General features: G+C 38.0%; 1 protein-coding gene across 12 annotated transcripts in view; it reads left to right on the top strand.

The window, feature by feature from the left end:
* PRLR (prolactin receptor) overlaps positions 1 to 17,815 on the top strand; it is a 166,788-nt gene that overhangs the window by 61,325 nt on the left and 87,648 nt on the right. For 9 of the 12 annotated variants that reach the window (XM_040542206.1, XM_040542201.1, XM_040542204.1 and 6 more), the window contains 2 exons: positions 10,139 to 10,237; positions 10,819 to 10,913. The exons of 2 other annotated variants lie outside the window; for them this stretch is intronic. The gene's annotated coding sequence lies outside the window, so the exon portion shown is untranslated. Of the gene's footprint in view, positions 1 to 9,839; positions 10,238 to 10,818; positions 10,914 to 17,815 lie in introns of those variants that run through there. One more of the 12 variants, XM_040542202.1, reaches the window with a different exon arrangement.

Genomic DNA, 17,815 nt, shown 5'->3' with positions numbered 1-17,815 from the left:
CTAGAAAAAAGAAAGCTAATGGGGGATCTAGTTATATTCTTCAGCTATATTCTTCTAAAAAGTGTACAGTTGGAGAAGACAGTTTTCAAAAGTTGCAACAAGGGAAATTTGGAGTGGACATAAGGAAAAAATATTCACAATGAGAGTGGCTAGACAATGGATGAGATTATCTAAAGGGGCTGTTGAAATCTGTCTTTGCAGTTCTGGAAGGTGTCTGTTTCCATTGACGCATGAGAAATTTAGGGACTTCTCTATAATTTCCCACCTAATGTCAGAAAGTTGATTTTAGATTTTACATGTTAGAGGAGCAGTACCTCAGATGGGTGCTTAAATTTGGCAGAGCAGGGGAATACAGCAGTAATTTGATTTGATTTGTTGACTTTATTTTCTTTGCAGTACATTTCCTGTAATTTTGTGATGGTAGATGTAAGAAAAAATTGTAAGTAGAGAAAATTAGCATTATTTATTGTATTTGCTTCTGAGAGAGATTCATAAATAATCTTGCAAGGCTTTGTATTTTAAGTGATTTTGCACAGAATTTTTAAGTATCCTCAAATACGTAGTTCTATTGAAAAGGCTATTTAATTGTTATGCACAAAGAGGGAAGCACGTACATTCAACAAAAAATCTTTAGATTAAAGAAAAGAATAAAATATAAAAAAACAGCTTATGTCCCTCCAAATAGGCAGTCTTACTGGGATTTTTAAAGCTTAAGTACCAAGAAACAAACATAATTCATATTGCACTTGGAAGCACTTGTCAGAGTGCTTCCAGTGTACATTATATTGTTTACTCACCATGAATTTTATTTTTCATTTTGCCTTCCATTGAAGTTTTTCTGATTAGTGTGTTGTGTCACATAAATGGCTTGAGCAAGTTACATGAAATAACTCTTATCAGTCTCCAGAATCTGTGTCTTCAGGCCGTATTGTTGTAAAGTTCAGTGTCTTAATTCCTTCTTTTCAGTCTGTGGTTTATAATAAGTTGTCACAGCCATTTTCATTGCTAGTTTTCTGCTGTCACTGCCTCTTCAACTCTTCATATTAATATTCAGAGAAAAGCTGAAAATTGAAGTAGGGTTAACCTCCTAATAAAATATTTTTCCAGTTTTGAACTACTACAGTAGAACAGCATCAATTAAGAACAAGAACTGGACATTATAACTATTTGTTTCTTCATAACAAACTACCACATACAAAAATTGACTGAGTCTTTGCAATAAAAGTTAATAGTTAACAAGGAAAGAGACGATTATCATCATTATTGACAAGTTGTTTTTTCTTGCAGCTATACCCATCACTCATACAATACAAAGAAAAAAAGAAAAGACAAAATTAAAATCAAAACACAATAGACAAGTAGGGGGATTGGACCAGATAACCTCCAGAGGTTCCTTCCAACCTCAACCATTCTATGATTCTTAAGTAATGATTAAATATTAATGACTATCAGTATAAAACTGATTGGATAGAATGCTTTTAGTATGCTGATATTCTTTATGAGATTGCTTCTAACTATAAAATATGATTCTGATCAAAAGGTGAATCCGTGCCCCCACATAACCCTAAACAACAAATTATCTTGGTTTAAAATAATTATGTGGAAAATTGGATAGCCTTGAGAGGAGGGAACTATTTCCAAACTTCCTTCTTGGGATCTAGCTACTTTTTTTCACTAGATACTGAAAGATTGGGTAGTTCACATGACAGACGCCTCTTCCTTCAGACTCACTACGTGGAAGAGGTTTGAGAGTGTCCATGAATGGCAGGAAAAGATGCATTATACCTTCATTTGTTGTCATTTATTGATTTAAACTGTTAGAAGAACAAGTGATACTGGGTCAGATGAAAGGTCCTCCTAGTTCTCTCTCTTCTCCAACTATGACCAGTAATTGGTACTTGGGAAAGAGAATAAGCATAAGGAAATATACACTTCGTCTTTGTAAAGTAGCATATTATTCATTCAACCTAAGGCAAAAATAATAGCAGTTTATTTGTAAAGATAAAGAATGCTCAAAAGGCAACGAAATACCACTCATCTATATTCTTCTGTACAGTAATTATCCAGATAGTAAGTAAGACAGCAGTATGATTCTTAATGTTCATATAACACTTTGAATTGCAAAATGTATTTTGGAAGTGAATATTATTTTGTATTTTTAAATTGATTTAATACATTTATTGGATACAACACTTAAGGGAGTTTTCTAATATAAAAATATATCTCATAATATGATACATAACTAGACTTCTGAAACTCCTAATACAAAAAGGGAAAAGATTTTTCAAGTCCTCTTGGATAGCACAACTGTCAGGCCCTGAAGCAGAGACCTGAGATCATTCTGGAGCAAGGAACACAAATACACTTCAGAAAAGATTCTTGAATAGCCATTTTTATGTAGTCAGGATTGAATTTAAAAATCACTCAGGAGGCACTGCTCTTGGCCATAGGTCCTACACTGATGGCCATCAGTTGCACGGCATTGACAAGTATATTAGGCCAAATTCATAACCCAACAGATTACAGAGTAATCTCATCATCATAGCTCTGCTTCCTACATATTACATACTTATTGGTTTCACACATTTTCCTCATCTACTTCAACAGTTTGTGATTGATTTAGGGAGCAAAGACTCTGACTCAAACAGAGTTCTAATACTTCTGCATTTGAAGACAGAGGCTAAAAATTAAGAACAGAAGGAGGGTAGTAGAGCTTTTCAGCTAGTGTTATTAAGAAAATCACATAAGTTAGAAATTAAGTATCCTTTGTGTTTGTTGTCTTGTAAAAGGCTGTATCTGTTCCAGAATACAGGATGCGACCATTTTGTAAAATATTTTAAGCGACTGAATGAATTTAGGAGAAATCATAAATAATGAGACATATCCTTTGAAAGCCTGTTTTTTATTAATGCCTCTTTTCCTATTCAGCTTTTCAGACAAAAGGAGATTCTGTTGGACATCCTGTGTTAATTAAATGTACAGTTTTGTGAAAATGCATGCTGGTTTAAAAAATATAAGTAGATTTTTTGTAGCAGTAAAAATATCAAACAAGAAATGACTCCATGTATGACAGCATAACTCCAGTTATAGATCAAAGAGATGAAATGAGTTAGACCCTAAAGGGGTGGGCTTATCTGGAACTTACTACCCTACAGAAAGACCATGTAATTGTGTTAAGTGCTACTTTGTGTTCATAGCATCATAGTTCATCATTTAGATCTTTTGGTGTTAAACCAGTACTTGAACATGTGCATCTCACATCAACCAAGCTGTTGTACTACAGAAATATTTTTGTTTATAGCTGAAATCAAAGAATATCAGTCAGGATGAATTTCATCTTTATTTTGTGAATGTTCCCATGAAAAGAAAACATATTTGTAGACAATAGAGATTACTGTTTTTCCCTTTCTCTGCAGGATTAAATTAGAATAGAATAGTGCAGTTGGAAGGGACCTTCAAAGATAGAACCATAGAATATTCCATGCTGGAAGGGACCCACAAAAATCATCGAGTCCATATCCTGGCTCCACACAGGACGACCCAAAAATCAAACCATGTGTCTGAGAGCGTTGTCCAAACACTTGAACTCCAGCAGCTTGGTGCCATGACCACTGCCCTGGGGAGCCTGTCCCAGTGCCCTACCACCCTCTGGGTGCAGAACCTTTTCCTAACATCCAACCTGACTTGTGACAGTCCAGGTGGAGCAGCAGGTCTCTGTGATAGCAGGTCTCTGAGCAGCAGGTCTCAATCATAGAATGAGATAGTGAAGGCATCCATGAGAGAGCTATGGGTTCATTACAAGTCCACAATTAAAAGAGATAGCAAAATTTGAAGAATGCATTTAGGCAGTAGTAAAGTGATCAAGAATAGCTTAATGAAGTAGGAAACTGCCGCATTGTACAGTGATCCCATCAGAGAAAAAAATAAGTATTTTATCTGTATCAATGTAATCTGTATCTGAATGTGCCAGCCATGTATAGCTGAATATGAATTTAGAGGGGTTTATAGAGCAAGTGATAAATGGCTGAATTAGATAATGCTACAGTCAATATTTGGTCTGTATTTAAAATATGTCATAGTATTTAATATGTATATTCAACATAATGAGAGAGGACTGATTCCTAAGTAACAGCTGTCAGTGGTGATAGGCATATTCTTACATTTATATAAATACCAAAGATGTGCTTACCATTTCAAAACAAAGAAAAAAACATATGGAAACAACTTCTTTAAAACAAGAACTGGCTAATTCATTTGTTTATGGATTTATTCAGGCCTTATAAGATTTTTTGCGTTCCTCAGCACAATTAGAGCTAGTTAAGCCTTCTCATTGTACCTAACTCAGCAGGAGCACAGTTTCCTCTATTATACAAACTGTGGTGGTTTCACACTGATGGGCAGCTGAGCTCCACCACACTGCTCTTTCATTCCCCCTCCTCAAATGAACATGGTGAGAGACTATGATGAAAAAAGGCTCAAGGGTTGAGGTCAGTCACCAATTACTGTCATGGGTAAAACAGACTCAGCATAGGAAGATTAATGTAATTTATTGCCTATTAGTAACAGACTAGAGCAGTGAGAAACTAAAAGCAAACTAAAAGTATCATCCCTCTATCCACCCTCTTCTACCTTCTCCCCCCAAGCAGCACAGGGGAACAGGGAATGGGGGCTGCAGTCAGTCCTCGATGCTTTGTCTCCACCGCTCCCTCACGGTCACTCTCTGCCCCTGCTCCACTTGGGGTCCCTCAGCCAGCAGCTCTTGAAGAACTGCTCCCACACGGCTCCGCACCATGGGGTCCATCCCCCAGGAGCAAACGGCTCCAGCATGGGTCCCCCACGGGCGGCAGCTCCCCCCAGACCCCTGCTCCTGCGTGGGCTCCTCTCCACGGGCTGCAGCTCCGGCCCGGGGCCTGCTCCTGCGGGGGCTCTCCATGGGCCGCAGCCTCCTCCAGGCCACATCCACCTGCTCCACCGAGGGCTCCTCCACAGGCTGCAGCGTGGAGATCTGCTCCGTGTGGGACCCATGGGCTGCAGGGGGACAGCCTGCTCCAGCAGGGGCCTCTCCACAGGCCGCAGGGGAACTGCCGCTGCGTGCCTGGAGCACCTCCTGCCCTCCTGCTGCACTGAGCTGGGGGGCTGCAGGGCTGGTTTTCACTCCTCTCTCTCCTAGCTGCTATAGCACAGCAGGTGTTTGTTTTTTTTTTCTTTTTTTTTTTTTCCCTTTCTTCAGTCTGCTCTCCCAGAGGCCCAACCAGCGTCACTCACTGGCTCGGCTCTGGCCAGCGGCAGGTCCCTTTTGGAGCCGGCTGGAGCTGGCTCTTACCTGATCTGGGGCAGCTGCTGGGTTCTGTTCAGAGGCCAGCCATGCAGCCCCCTTCCCCTCCCCCGCCCCCCAAAAAAAAAAAAAAAAAAAAACATGTAAACCTAATACACCAATATAGATAAGGAGTCGCACTGGCTGAAGGCACGAGCAAGTGCGGTAGACTGAATACTTTGTTAGTAGTTAAAGGACAACTTCCATACAAGATTAGAAGTAACCTCACTTCTGGCAAAAGTCCTGCCTGTCACAGTCACATGACAAATTTACCCCAGAAATATGTTGTGCTCTTAGGACCAGGAAGTCCTCCCTCTCTTGGCCCACCTGAGCTGTCACTTTGCTACAGTCAGGCAGAGCCCCTGCCATCCCAGGGCTCCACGTGGCTGCCTGGCACCTGAAGCCATGTCTGCCTGCCAGTGTGGCCCATGTACATGGAGGTCATGCTGAGTGAGAGCCTGTTGTCTGAGCATCTGCTACATGTTGACATAAAGACCATCAGCATGTCTGAGGGTAACAAGGTCTGGCAATTTTTATGGCTAATGACAATCTCGCGTATCCCAAGAAGTGTGTCATCTTTTCACATGAAAGACATTATTATGGCGTTAAGGATATCAGGAAAGTATATGGGACAAGAAACTTCTGTGAGCTTTGTCAGACACTGTAGAACCACAGGTGCTGCAGAATCAGAGCACGTCTTTACTTCATGGCAGTAAGTCCTAGTGCTGGCTCTGGCCACTGTGTAGGTGTGCAGATAACATAAGCAGAAGAATAAGGAGCCCTAGCTGCAGACAGCAGCTAGCAGTGACAGCAGCACAAGGCCCTGGCAATTAAAGTAATTGTGGTTTTGTTTGAGAGCAGCAAAGGATATGCAGAAAAGACTCACAAATGTAAAGGCTGAAAATGTGGTATGTATTGTGAGCAATCTTGAAGCACCAGCACCAGTGCTTTTTATCCATAACCAAAAATCCAGAAACATTCACGAGTGGTATTTTTGATGACATGGGGCATGTGCAGAATGCCCTTGACTTGCTGGCCTTGGAGCAAATGAGAAGGCATGGCAGCCTATCATAGGCCATTGTGAGGTAGCATGGGATACATCTCTGCCAAAGTGATGGTCACTTTGGGCTAAGGACATCCTGGTTCATCATTGCTGTACTACTGTTGGAAGCTCATGTGTGACTAGAAAAGGGGCAGGACTTCGGAGGTGTGTGGATCATGTGAGAATGGTACTTGCCATGTCTTTGTGTGAAAATTGCCCTGTAAGTACATTTTGTCTGTCTCTAAAGGGACACATCAGAGGGTTTTGGCTACTGCTTCTTCAGAGGAAGTTGTGGTAAGGAAAGAAGGCAGCAGCAAAAGAAAATGTTCTCTCTGAAGTTCTCAGAATTCTTATTCCTATTTTATTTCTTTTATTCTTTCCTCCACATTTAAAAACCAGAGGCTTGTGCTGTTTGGAGGGAGGCGGGGACGGAGAGAGGAAGGGCAGAGACAAACAGTCGTAACCCCTATAAAAGCTGTTGCTCTCAGAGGGAGGCTTGAGGTTTTTTGTAGATAAGGACTGTGGGAAAGACAGGTTGCTGCCTCCTTTTATATGTTGTTTCAATTGTACTGTCTGCAACACTCCTTTTAGCATTTTTCTCACCTTTAAAGTCCCTTCCTGAAACCTTGTCACTTATCTTTGTTTCTTCCATCTTGTATCTTATTTCCCACCTTCCTCCCAACCTTGTGTGCTTACTGTTCTGACACCATTTTGCTCATTTTTGCAATGAAATTGTGTTCTGCCTAAATGTTTGATAAGACTGATACAGCTGTGGTGAAGAATAACTTCACTAAGGTTGGTGCAGTTATAGCGATACAAAAGTCATTATATTGAAAATAAAGTTAGACCCTTACTCTCCTAGTTTTCTAAGCCTTCCTTTCCGGAAATGATTCACTGATGTGTCTGTAAGGACTGCTGTCTGGAATTTAACAGCTTATTTTAACAGTTTCCAAACCTACTAACTTTTCTAAGAAAATTAATCTCCGGAAATGAAATTATTATGCTTCTAGACCAGCCACAGAATAATCTTTCTCTACTGACTATAGAGGCATCTTAAGATCCTGACCTAAACCAGATTTCTAAAGTGGATACACCAGTTACATGACATGGGATGAGTCAAGTCCATAATCCCTTTCAGAGACCTGCCAAGTTCTATTCTAGAAGAGCTATGCTTTTTTTACCCTGTTGGAAGTCTGCTCCAATTTTTCATACTCTGGTGGCTAGTATCCTTTTGGTTAACTGCCTGATATTATTTGTGTCCAGTTTCTATCTGTTCTTTATGCTCCAGCATTTCTCTTCAGCTTAAGCAGCTATTGGACTGGTCCAGTGTTTACTCTTTTTTGTATTGCTAGACATACACTATCTTCATAGGGACATGTAAGTGCCTGTTCCATTTTCCACCTCAACCTTTACTTTGCCAGGTCAAATCATATTAGTCACTTTTTAATAGATGGGCCTTAGAGCCTTTATCTCATCTTGGTTACCTTATTTTTCACCTGGCCTAATTTGAAAGAATCTTTCTTGAGCATGGCTTACCCATGTTGTGAGATCTTGCCACTACCTTAAAATAATCTCCTTAATCCAGTGCTCCTAGGATCACAGTTGTCTTTTCTTGGCAGTATTCCACCAGAAGCTGTGTGTGCTTGTACAGACTTGCCTGACTGGCTTGAGTGCTGCTACTAGTACAGCCACAGGCATACAGTGCTCATTAAAAGCTGAACAAATAGCTCAAAATTCTGGGGAAATATTTAAGAACCATCTCACACTATACTGCCTGCTGCCACAGTAACTAAGGTTGCATTACATCAGCTAGCTATAAACTAGATAGCACAGGTATAAATGTCAAAAGTTATCCTTGTTACAGATCTCAATGTTAGCTCTTAACTCCCATCTTTCATCTTGTCTTTCACTAGATCGTTAGCAATTTAGTTTCTGTTCTGTCTTCTTCCCTTCATCCAGATTCTAGGGGTATAAAGCCTACTTTCACTATGAAAAAAATGCATATGCAGACTTTAATATTATTACAGTCCTCTTACGGAAATTAAGATAGTGATGAGGTGGAACAGTACTTCCTTGATTCACCTTCATTTTGAAAATCTCTTCCCTAGGCCAGATCTTATCTCTCTCTCCCCCACCCCACCCACCTACCCCCCTCCCCCTGGTTTGCCCTCCCTGTTTTCAGCAGCAGCAAGCAGATATAGACATAAAGCAAACAGCCACAGCCTGCTACATCTTTCCTGACTGGTGAAATACCTGTTAGGTCTGTTCTTTTTCTCATTTCTGAAGTGATAGCATCCTTTCAAACACATTACCAATTTTCCAAGAGCAGTTTCATCCCTTTCTACACAGTCACTGGTGGAATTTGCTTACAGCTAGCTGAACGCACTGATATTTTAGGGCATAGTTTTATGATACCATCGACTGAGTCTTTACTGCCAGCTATGCATTCCATTCCCCTATCGCTAGCATTTGTTGGACCTCAGAGTGCGGCTGTTCAGATATTTACAATAGGAAGGGAAAAAAAAAAAAAAAGGAATCGTCTTCTACCATTTTAGCTCCCTAAACCCTCCTAACTGGGTCTCAAACGGGTAACACAACATATATGATGGATGGAAGGGGGTAAGCGAGTGGAGGTACAGAGTGAAACTGTTCCTTTTGGCAGCAACTGGCAGTTAGCTTAGTCCAACCACACTGAAAAAACACACCTGAAGTTTTATAATCTGTGTGAATAGATCACAAGGTATGTGTTCCTTACTCGAAAATATTTGCCTGTCTTGCCAAGAAACTGTTCATATGATTGCTGATTGTTTGTAATATTCTGCAGAATGTCCATTTGGTCACAAGATACGAACAATTGTGACCTTGACTAGAAAGACTTGACTGTAATAACAACTAAACAACCACACCACAGAAATCTCACTTCATTATGAAGAAGAATGTTCTTGCTCAGTCTTCTTCCTTAAAAAAATTTTCACTACATATGCATGTATTTTATTTTCAATTCACTGGCATGAATACAGAGAAGATAAAAATATGAGTCAATGAAAGCATTAATAAGAACATGTAAAAATGCTTTCAGTTAAATAGAGGTGGATGACTAGTGAATAATTTAGTATGTTAGTAAAATTCAAAACCCCCTTGCATAATCTGAAATTCCTTTCAAATCACAGGAAAAAGCTAACAAAATTACCAAAAAAAGATTTTCTTCTGTTTAGTCAGCTTTTTGTTGTACAGTCAACTACTTTCATTCTGTTGTAAAAAGAATTTGTTTTTCTGCAATTTTAGACTATAAAACATGGACTACTGGTGCACAAAGGTTATTATGGATGTGGTTTATGGTAAGGGGCATTAGTTTTCCCTTTAAAAAAAAAAAAAAAAACACCTTAGGCAATAAGCATTTAAAAGAAGCCACAGCAACCTGTAGCATATGTAGCTGATGCTTAAAAATATCCTTTTTCTGCTGATGCATTCCTATGCTTCAGAGTACACCTCTCACCTTTAAAGCTGTCACACTCCAAACATTGCTTGCACTGAAGAGAATCACTGTTTTGCCTCAAGCAAGGAACATAAGTGTTGCAAAATTGACTCCTCCTCTAATGGGGAGAGCATGTACAAGTACACAGAGTTGTATTTCTCCTGGAGCTGCCAGGCTGAATATTTTGCAGTCAGAGCTGTAAACCTTACAGGCTTTTTCTTTATCTTTTTACTTTGAGGTGTTTTGTTTGTTTTTTTCACTCTTTCTTTCTGGATTTTTTTTCTTTTCTTTTTTTCTTTTCTTTTAGTATTTGTGAAACTCTTTGAAATGCTGGATTTTCACGTCCTTGTTCAGGAAGTATTCGTGAATTGACATGGGTCAACATACTTCTCGTTACGAGGCAAAAGTAAGTACTGCAGTTAAACCTGTTCCTGCTGTATGTTTATCTGACTATAAAGCGTTCAGTGTCATTGTATAAAGGACAGAGTAGATTAGTTCTATTAGCAGAATTGAAAAAAATTTAAAAAGTAAAATCAGTTAAAATTAACATGTTATGCTAAATATTGTATAGTTCACATTCTGTAAAAAGACCACTTTTAGTTGACAGTCAGCGGTTGCTCTTTTAAAATACTGAAAGAAGCCAGATGCAGAGATGCCACTTCTCGTACACAGCTTTTTAAAATGACATTTCAGAATTGCATTTATTTTTGGAAAATATTTTTAATGCAGTTAGTAGTACTGATCTCATGTTACTACACCTTTATATTATGTATGTTCACTAAGTACTCCTCATTTAGGTAATTCGTTAATGAAGATATGCTGGTTGAAGAAATAAGCCTCCCGGAGCTCCCGTAACTGCTGTCGGTCGTATCTTCCAGTATCTACTGTTCCCCAGCTATTATTTTATTCTTCCTGCATCACTTTCTTCTGTGTTCATATATATATGCTCACTAGTTACCAGATGTTCTTCTATGTTATTATCTTCAGATTTCTTTGCTGTTGGCATAGACTGGAAGTCGAAGGTAGAAGGGAAACAGATATCGGAGAGAAGGGGAAGAAAAGAAAAGCTGCTAACTGAGCTGGTGAGAATTAAAGAAAACAGTGTGATTTGATTCTGAAAGCATCTTTTTAGCCATTTTTCTCTGCATCTTATTGAAACACTGCATTGTCATCATCAGTAATATTTTCACTATTCCAACAGCACCTGAGAATTCATTAATGGTCTGGGAAGGGGAGGGGAAATGAAGAATATGCAGTTTCCTTTGCTATCAGTTCCCTCTAGAGAGCGCAGCAGCCTGCAAGACAGCGTATAGATTGTTTCCGTATAGCCAGCATAAGCTGCAGAAATGTTATTCTGCAGCTATCAGTCTTTTCTTCTTTTGAGAGAGGGTTTGCTATTACTGAGCTGAAATAGGCACTCGCTTCCCCAAGGCAGGTGGGTGGATTGCCCGTGGAGTGAACAGGTTTAAGCAACAAGTAATGCTTGAATATCTGTATAATGAATGCAGCCATTTGCTATATACACTTTCAGTGGCACCAAGTATCTACAGAAAGTCTTTGGCATGAGAGCACATCGGTCTTCTTTGATGAAGTACAGCCTAGTGAAAGAGTCTGGCACAAAGAATAATGTCTGCCCTCATCTGGCATGCAGCTTGCAATCTTTAAGCAAAACATAATGTAGACAAATGCAGATAGTATAAAGGCAATGAGGAGCAAAAGCTGATAGGTAATCCTAGTATTTTTTCTGTTGTTAAAATTGGACTGGAAATATTTCAGACTAAATTTTCCTGTGAAAGATGCGATGCTTTGACAGGGCAACATTATCCAATGGACTGAGCTTAGAAGGATAGTTCAGGTTTCTGAATTTTCATCTTTAAATCTGAGAAGCGCTTTATATGTTTTTAAGCTATTTCCATCAGATTGTCATCTGTTTTGTTGCCCAGCTAAATATCCCTTTTAAATTTGTTCAGCTTTCATGGCTCTGGATGAATTAACACCCATTGCAAATGAAGCTCCATTGTCAGAAACAGCCCTCGCAAACAAAGCTGGCTTTTGAAACCTCTGGCCCTCATTTAGAGCTTGTGGAAGTTTCACTTTTGCACATTCCTTACTGAAGTGCAGCAGATAGATTTCAGCCACTTCCCTCAGCTGCATCAGGATTTCAGTCCAAACTTTTACTGTCCCAGACATGTATTCCTCATCAGAATTAGACACAGGTTAGTTAGAGACTCATAAAACTACAAAAACACTTTGTTCCTATTACCTCTTGGTTTTGTCTTGTTTGAAGCTAATATTCAGGTACTAGCAGACACTTAAATTTACAGACTTTATTGGTGTTTGTGTACCTGCATGTACATACATATGTATCAATACACTTCTTATCCTTCAGGCAGGATTTTGTTTGGGTTTTGGACCAAATTCCTAATACCCTTCTTCTAATACCGTTCTTGCAAAGATCTACTCTGCCAAGAAAATCTTAATCTTCTGTGGCTTCAGCATCAGTGCCACTTCTGGTTCTCATTTATTCCTTCAGTACAATTGCTCTTAGAAAGGCTGTATGACTTCAGAAGGTAGAATCAAAGCACAACTCAGCCTGTACCAGAACTTGTTGGTTGGACTGATTAATTGGGCTAATAGAATGCTCTGATTACATCATTCACAAAGATTTTCCCGTTTACCTTTTCCTGATTACACTTTCTGGGGAGATTCCTTCATTCCCTGGTTAGGTCTCCATTCTTGCATAGCTTTGACTGCTATCACATTTACCCTCATTTCGGCTGATCTTAATCCTTTTGAAGAACCAGCTCATGGTACTGCAATATTTTATATTGATTAGTCAGCTCTGGCTGTACCTATTCTGCAGTCCTCCCCCACCCCAAGTTATAATGTGGTGCAATTTAATAAACCATTATGAAATCAAAGATTCGGATTTTTCCATGAACTAAATAATGACAGAAGGAAGGTATCTCACTTTCTTGGCCTTCCGCCTTGCTATCTTTTTTATTGCCCAGCTCTATTGAAGAGGTAATGACTTAGCTCTGATAGAATAGTATCTCACAGTCTGCTAGATACTGGTTGGTAATGGCTCTATTTCACTTGACCTTTAATCCCTATAAAAATTTACTTGCTAAGAAACTTTCATATGAAGTTGACTTTTTTTTTTTACAATCAGTTTTTAGCCCTACAACTTGCCTTTATGTAACTCTGTTGGTAAGAATATTTTTTGCGGACAATATAATTGGACTTTTATTTGATTTTTCAGTTCATTGGCAGTTCTGAAAACTATTTTTAAAGACAGTGTAATTGAAATTAGCAGGTTTTCGTAATTGTGTTTTGGCAAATTGAAAAGACAAAACAAGGCTGAACTAAGTATTCAGCTAATGCTGTCTAATCTGAAAAAAAAACATTTCATTTTAAAGATTTCTTTAGAAATAAAATTGAGTTACGAAAGTGTCCTATGTATGTAAAATGTAAAAGTTTTGTTCATAAAAAGCTGTGATTAGTGATTTGAGTATTTCAGAATATTGTTTACATTTTCTTTCTCTTTTGAAACAACTTCTTAAAACTGACACAGCGTACTTTGCTGTTTTAGATGACTCTAGCCTGTGTGGCTGGATAAAAGTTCCAGCCAAAAATTTTGCTCAATGTAAATTAAACCTCTCCTTTTCCTTTTCTACAACTATACATCATTTTTGGTATGGTCTGGACTAGTACAAACTGAGAATCGTGACCGTTTCAAATTGTTGCTTGTCTGTTATAAGTGAGTAAAAAGGAATATTTTTGAATCACAGAAGTAAAAGGACTTTATGAGACTTTATTGCAGCTATTGCATCCTCCATCAAAATGGTTCTCCCACTTGTCAAGTGTGAATATTGATAAATACCAAAATGATCTAGTCATCTCATCTTACTTGGAACATTGCACCTTACTTACCTTTTCTTTAGGAATTACAAACTTGCTGTCTTCTGAAATTCACTGTAATTGCATGGCAGTTCTCTGCAGCTGATCAACAAAAGTTTTCATAAGGAATGACAATTTAATTCTTAGTGTATTACAGGTAATTTCATATTCACAGAAGAAATATACATGTGGTAGAATTCTGCACTAATAGTGATGTTTTTTATACAAACTACATTCTTTTGGAATTTTTTCTTTCAATAAAAAAAGTTTCATATTTTGATTTACAGGATAGCCAGTGACCTTGCAAAAGTTTGGTTTAAAATGTATTTCAAAATATACTAGCTATGTAGGATGTTTGGACTGAAGATTGAGTAAAGTTTGGATTTAAATTCTTAAAATAAGAAATCAGGAAGCACTGAACCATGATGAAATTTGTATCAGTTTCTGACTGCATGACTAAGGTTGTAATCTCGTTGTAACTACAATGATTCATCTGCAAAATGTATCTGGAGGTTAAATCTGGGCAAGCATGCAGTAAGCTTACTTTTACTTAAACACAGATACCCCTTTTGCCATCAAATACTTAACTCAAAATTGATTTATTGTAAGAGCATACCTTAGGATGTACATTAAAATGATTAGAAAGGGGAGAAAAGAGAGGCAGTTGAGAGGCAAAACAATCAATTCTGTCTCAAATTATAATATTCATGAACACAGCTTACTCTTATGGAATAGTTCCACTTGAGATCTGCTGTAGTTCAAGCTTTGAAAATCCTCTTCAGGATTGCAAATTCATTTGCATTTATAGTATTATTTTCCTGAAATTTAAAGTCATGTTTTTATATGAGCTTATTTATTTGACAAACTATGCAACGTGTAACAGAGAGCATATTTGTACTTAGTTTGGGGCAATAATTAATTACCTATTAATTAATTAATTATGTCCTAATATACTTGTCCTACAGAAGCAAAAACATATTTCCCTATAGAAATAAGATTTATATAATCACACTATCTTTTTACACTTTTTTTTTTATTTGCTATCTAATTGCAAATGACTCTGACAGTAAGGGTAAGATTTCAAATGATGCTTTCCTTCAAATTATATAGAAATAAGTGTAAAAGAGAAGGAACAGTTGGAGCATTTGCATTCACTTGATTCTGTCAGATGATTTCAGCAATTCTCCGTGGCAGTCTACATATCACAACCACATTATTTGGTGGAAGGCAATTATAATATATATGTCTGTCTTTTTTACACATGTTTATAAACCTCATTTTTAAATTAAATATTCCAACTAGCTAGAAGATATAAATCCACAGCAAATCAGACTCAGCAGTTCTGATAATTATGGAGTTTCCAAGCAAGACCATCTGACAGACAAAAAGATTGAGAAGTCTGTACAGTGCAGTGTTCAAAAGAGTTCCAGACTCCTGACTCTGAGTGCTTTATTATGTGTATTTTTTTCCATATTTCATTGAGAATTGTCAAATTGACAGATAAGAAAAAATATTTTAAATAATTAACTCAAAGATACAAGTGTAAATCTCAAAGCACCTATTCATTTCCATAGTCCAGGCCTCTTGTCTTACATCATATGCATTATGAGGGACTGAATATTCCAGAAGTATTTGCAACACATAAGCATTACAGAAGAGTATTCAGAAGCTTATTGAATACATGCAGTCACATATGCACACGTGATAGCTCTGGTGCATTTGGATGAGCTCTGCTACATGCTCTGTGGGGCACTTTGAAGCTGGATTTAGCAGAGGAACCATTATTCCCCTACCTGCCAAGTGCAGCTGTGGCTCTGCCTGGTGACCTTTCCTGTACTGTATATACCTGTATACCTTGCAACAGTATGCTGATAAAATGGACCAAAAAAAGAAGTAGAGGATTATTTTACATTTCTAAGAGAACACTCTAATTTGTACCTGTCCTTTGAAGACCCAAGGACACTCAGCTTTATTTTCATTGTTTTCTCTTCCTGCCTCTCTCCAGCTTGTTGAATTAAAAATGTGAAAGAACGAAAGTGTAAAATTGATGTTAAAAATACAGTTTTCTGAAAGATCTCTACTGTTCAGGATTGCATTTGGGGAAGTCATGCCGGCTTTGTATATAAGTTAGATCATCACTATGATCCCCCTAGCTTCACAGTTAGTGATCTCTGAAAATATCTGAGTACATTTGTTATGTCTGATATCATTTTTCTTTGCCTTGAGGAATTTTCTGATTTCCTGATTTTCTTCCCCCTGACAACCTGATGTAGCCAGTTGTTTAGCAAAGCAAATCTCTTAGTGTGTTCATTGTTCCCCTGGGGTAAAGTCATTCCATATTAATAGTATTTTTAATTCGTTGCATTTCCACTTCCAGTGAACATGTGATACATAACAATCGCTGTGAACGAGTATGTACTGGTTCATAAAAACAGTCAATAAACTTTGCACTGATAATTTCAGAAAACCTTCAGGCCTTTAGCTAGGGAAGAACAAATAGGAACAATCACAATATAAAGCCAAAAGTTTTATAATTTAGGACAGAATGATCTGTTTGATGAGTAACATGTGCTAGATGCTTCCATGTGGTGTCACACTTCTTCCTTGAAGGAAACAAGAGATGGTCTTTGGAAAAGCAAACACGACTTGTAGCCAGATCTCTTACATCTGCTCTGAGCTTGATCCAAAAAAATGGATCACTGCTGTCACTACTTCTTGACCCTGAAACATTAGCTGGGAAATCATGAGTTCAAGAAAGCCGATCCAAAGAAAGTAGGCTTTTTCTTTAGAAGATGTTTTATTTATCATGTGATGCAAAGAGAAATTAAAGAACACTGCACTTACATTATGGTAAGGCAAAGCTACGTGCTCTGGTAATATGAAAGGTAGGTAAGTGAAGATTGTGTGAATACAGAGTTAACATAGAAAAGATATTTTTAAAATAGAAAAAGAAAAGGTACACAATTTAAGTGAAGAGTAAAGATTAGTTTTTGAAACATCAATAGAGAAATTACCTATTGCGATGGAAGTTTTAACTAAACTGCCAGGTTTAACTGAACAACTAAACTGCCAGGTTCAATGTCAAGGTCTGGGCATCTGAAGATAGGATCCTTATGTGGCCCCTTTATTGTTTTAAACAGTAACATAAAGCATCTTAGTCTATCTAAGGTGATTGGGTATGATAGTACTGTGTCTTAATATAAGGAAGATAGAAATTGTTGGCTTCTTCCATTCAAGATACTTCTTTCAGTCTTCTCTCCAGGAAAAGCCCAGCCTCATGTGTCTTCAATCATCACTATACCATAACCATCATATGTCTGCTTAGCCCAAGTAATGATAAATTAACCCAAACTGCGTGTAGTAATTACTAATATATGTTAAAATATTAATAAGTAAATCCTCTCTCTAGTGATTATTATATACTGTTTCATAGATTATTTTATTTCAAATATATCTTTATTCCTTGTTTGAGTGGTAGCAACAGGGTTCTCTAGTGTGGTTCAGAAAGATGGAGGAGAGGGTGAAGAAAGGCTGCCATCAAGAGAAATATAGTGAGTATCAGTTAAAGAACAACTTTCATATAAGATGATGCACCTGTGATTCCCCTTAACTTCTGCAGGAAGTCCTGCCCCTTAAAGCTGATGACCATTGTCCCCAGAAACCTCTTCTCTTTTTCCACAAGCCTCTTTTGCAGTTGTGTGATCCATTTAGCCCAGAAGTGTGTCACATTTCCTAGGACCAAGAAGTCCTCCCTTGGTCCATGAGACATTGCCATTTTGTCATGACCATATCACATGTGCTGTGGCATGTGATCTCAGAGCTCCCTGTAACAGCTGAAACCCTTTTTCTTTATCCGAGAAGTATGTCAAAGGTCTTCATTCGTATGCATATACACATATGTATATTGTATACATATACATATATGTATACATATACATATACATATACATACATACATGCCTGCAGTTACAGAAATACAGTAAAGTTAACAACACATGGAAGACAGTGAGAAAGCACTTTATAAGTAACAGGTATTTGTGGCGTATTCTGGACACCCTAGCAGTGTAAGCATATCTTAATAGTG

The sequence above is a fragment of the Cygnus olor genome, chromosome Z, assembly GCF_009769625.2.
Source record: "Cygnus olor isolate bCygOlo1 chromosome Z, bCygOlo1.pri.v2, whole genome shotgun sequence".
NCBI lineage: Eukaryota > Metazoa > Chordata > Aves > Anseriformes > Anatidae > Cygnus > Cygnus olor.
Note: the sequence above shows the minus strand (reverse complement) of the source record. Positions and strands in the feature narration are given on the sequence as shown.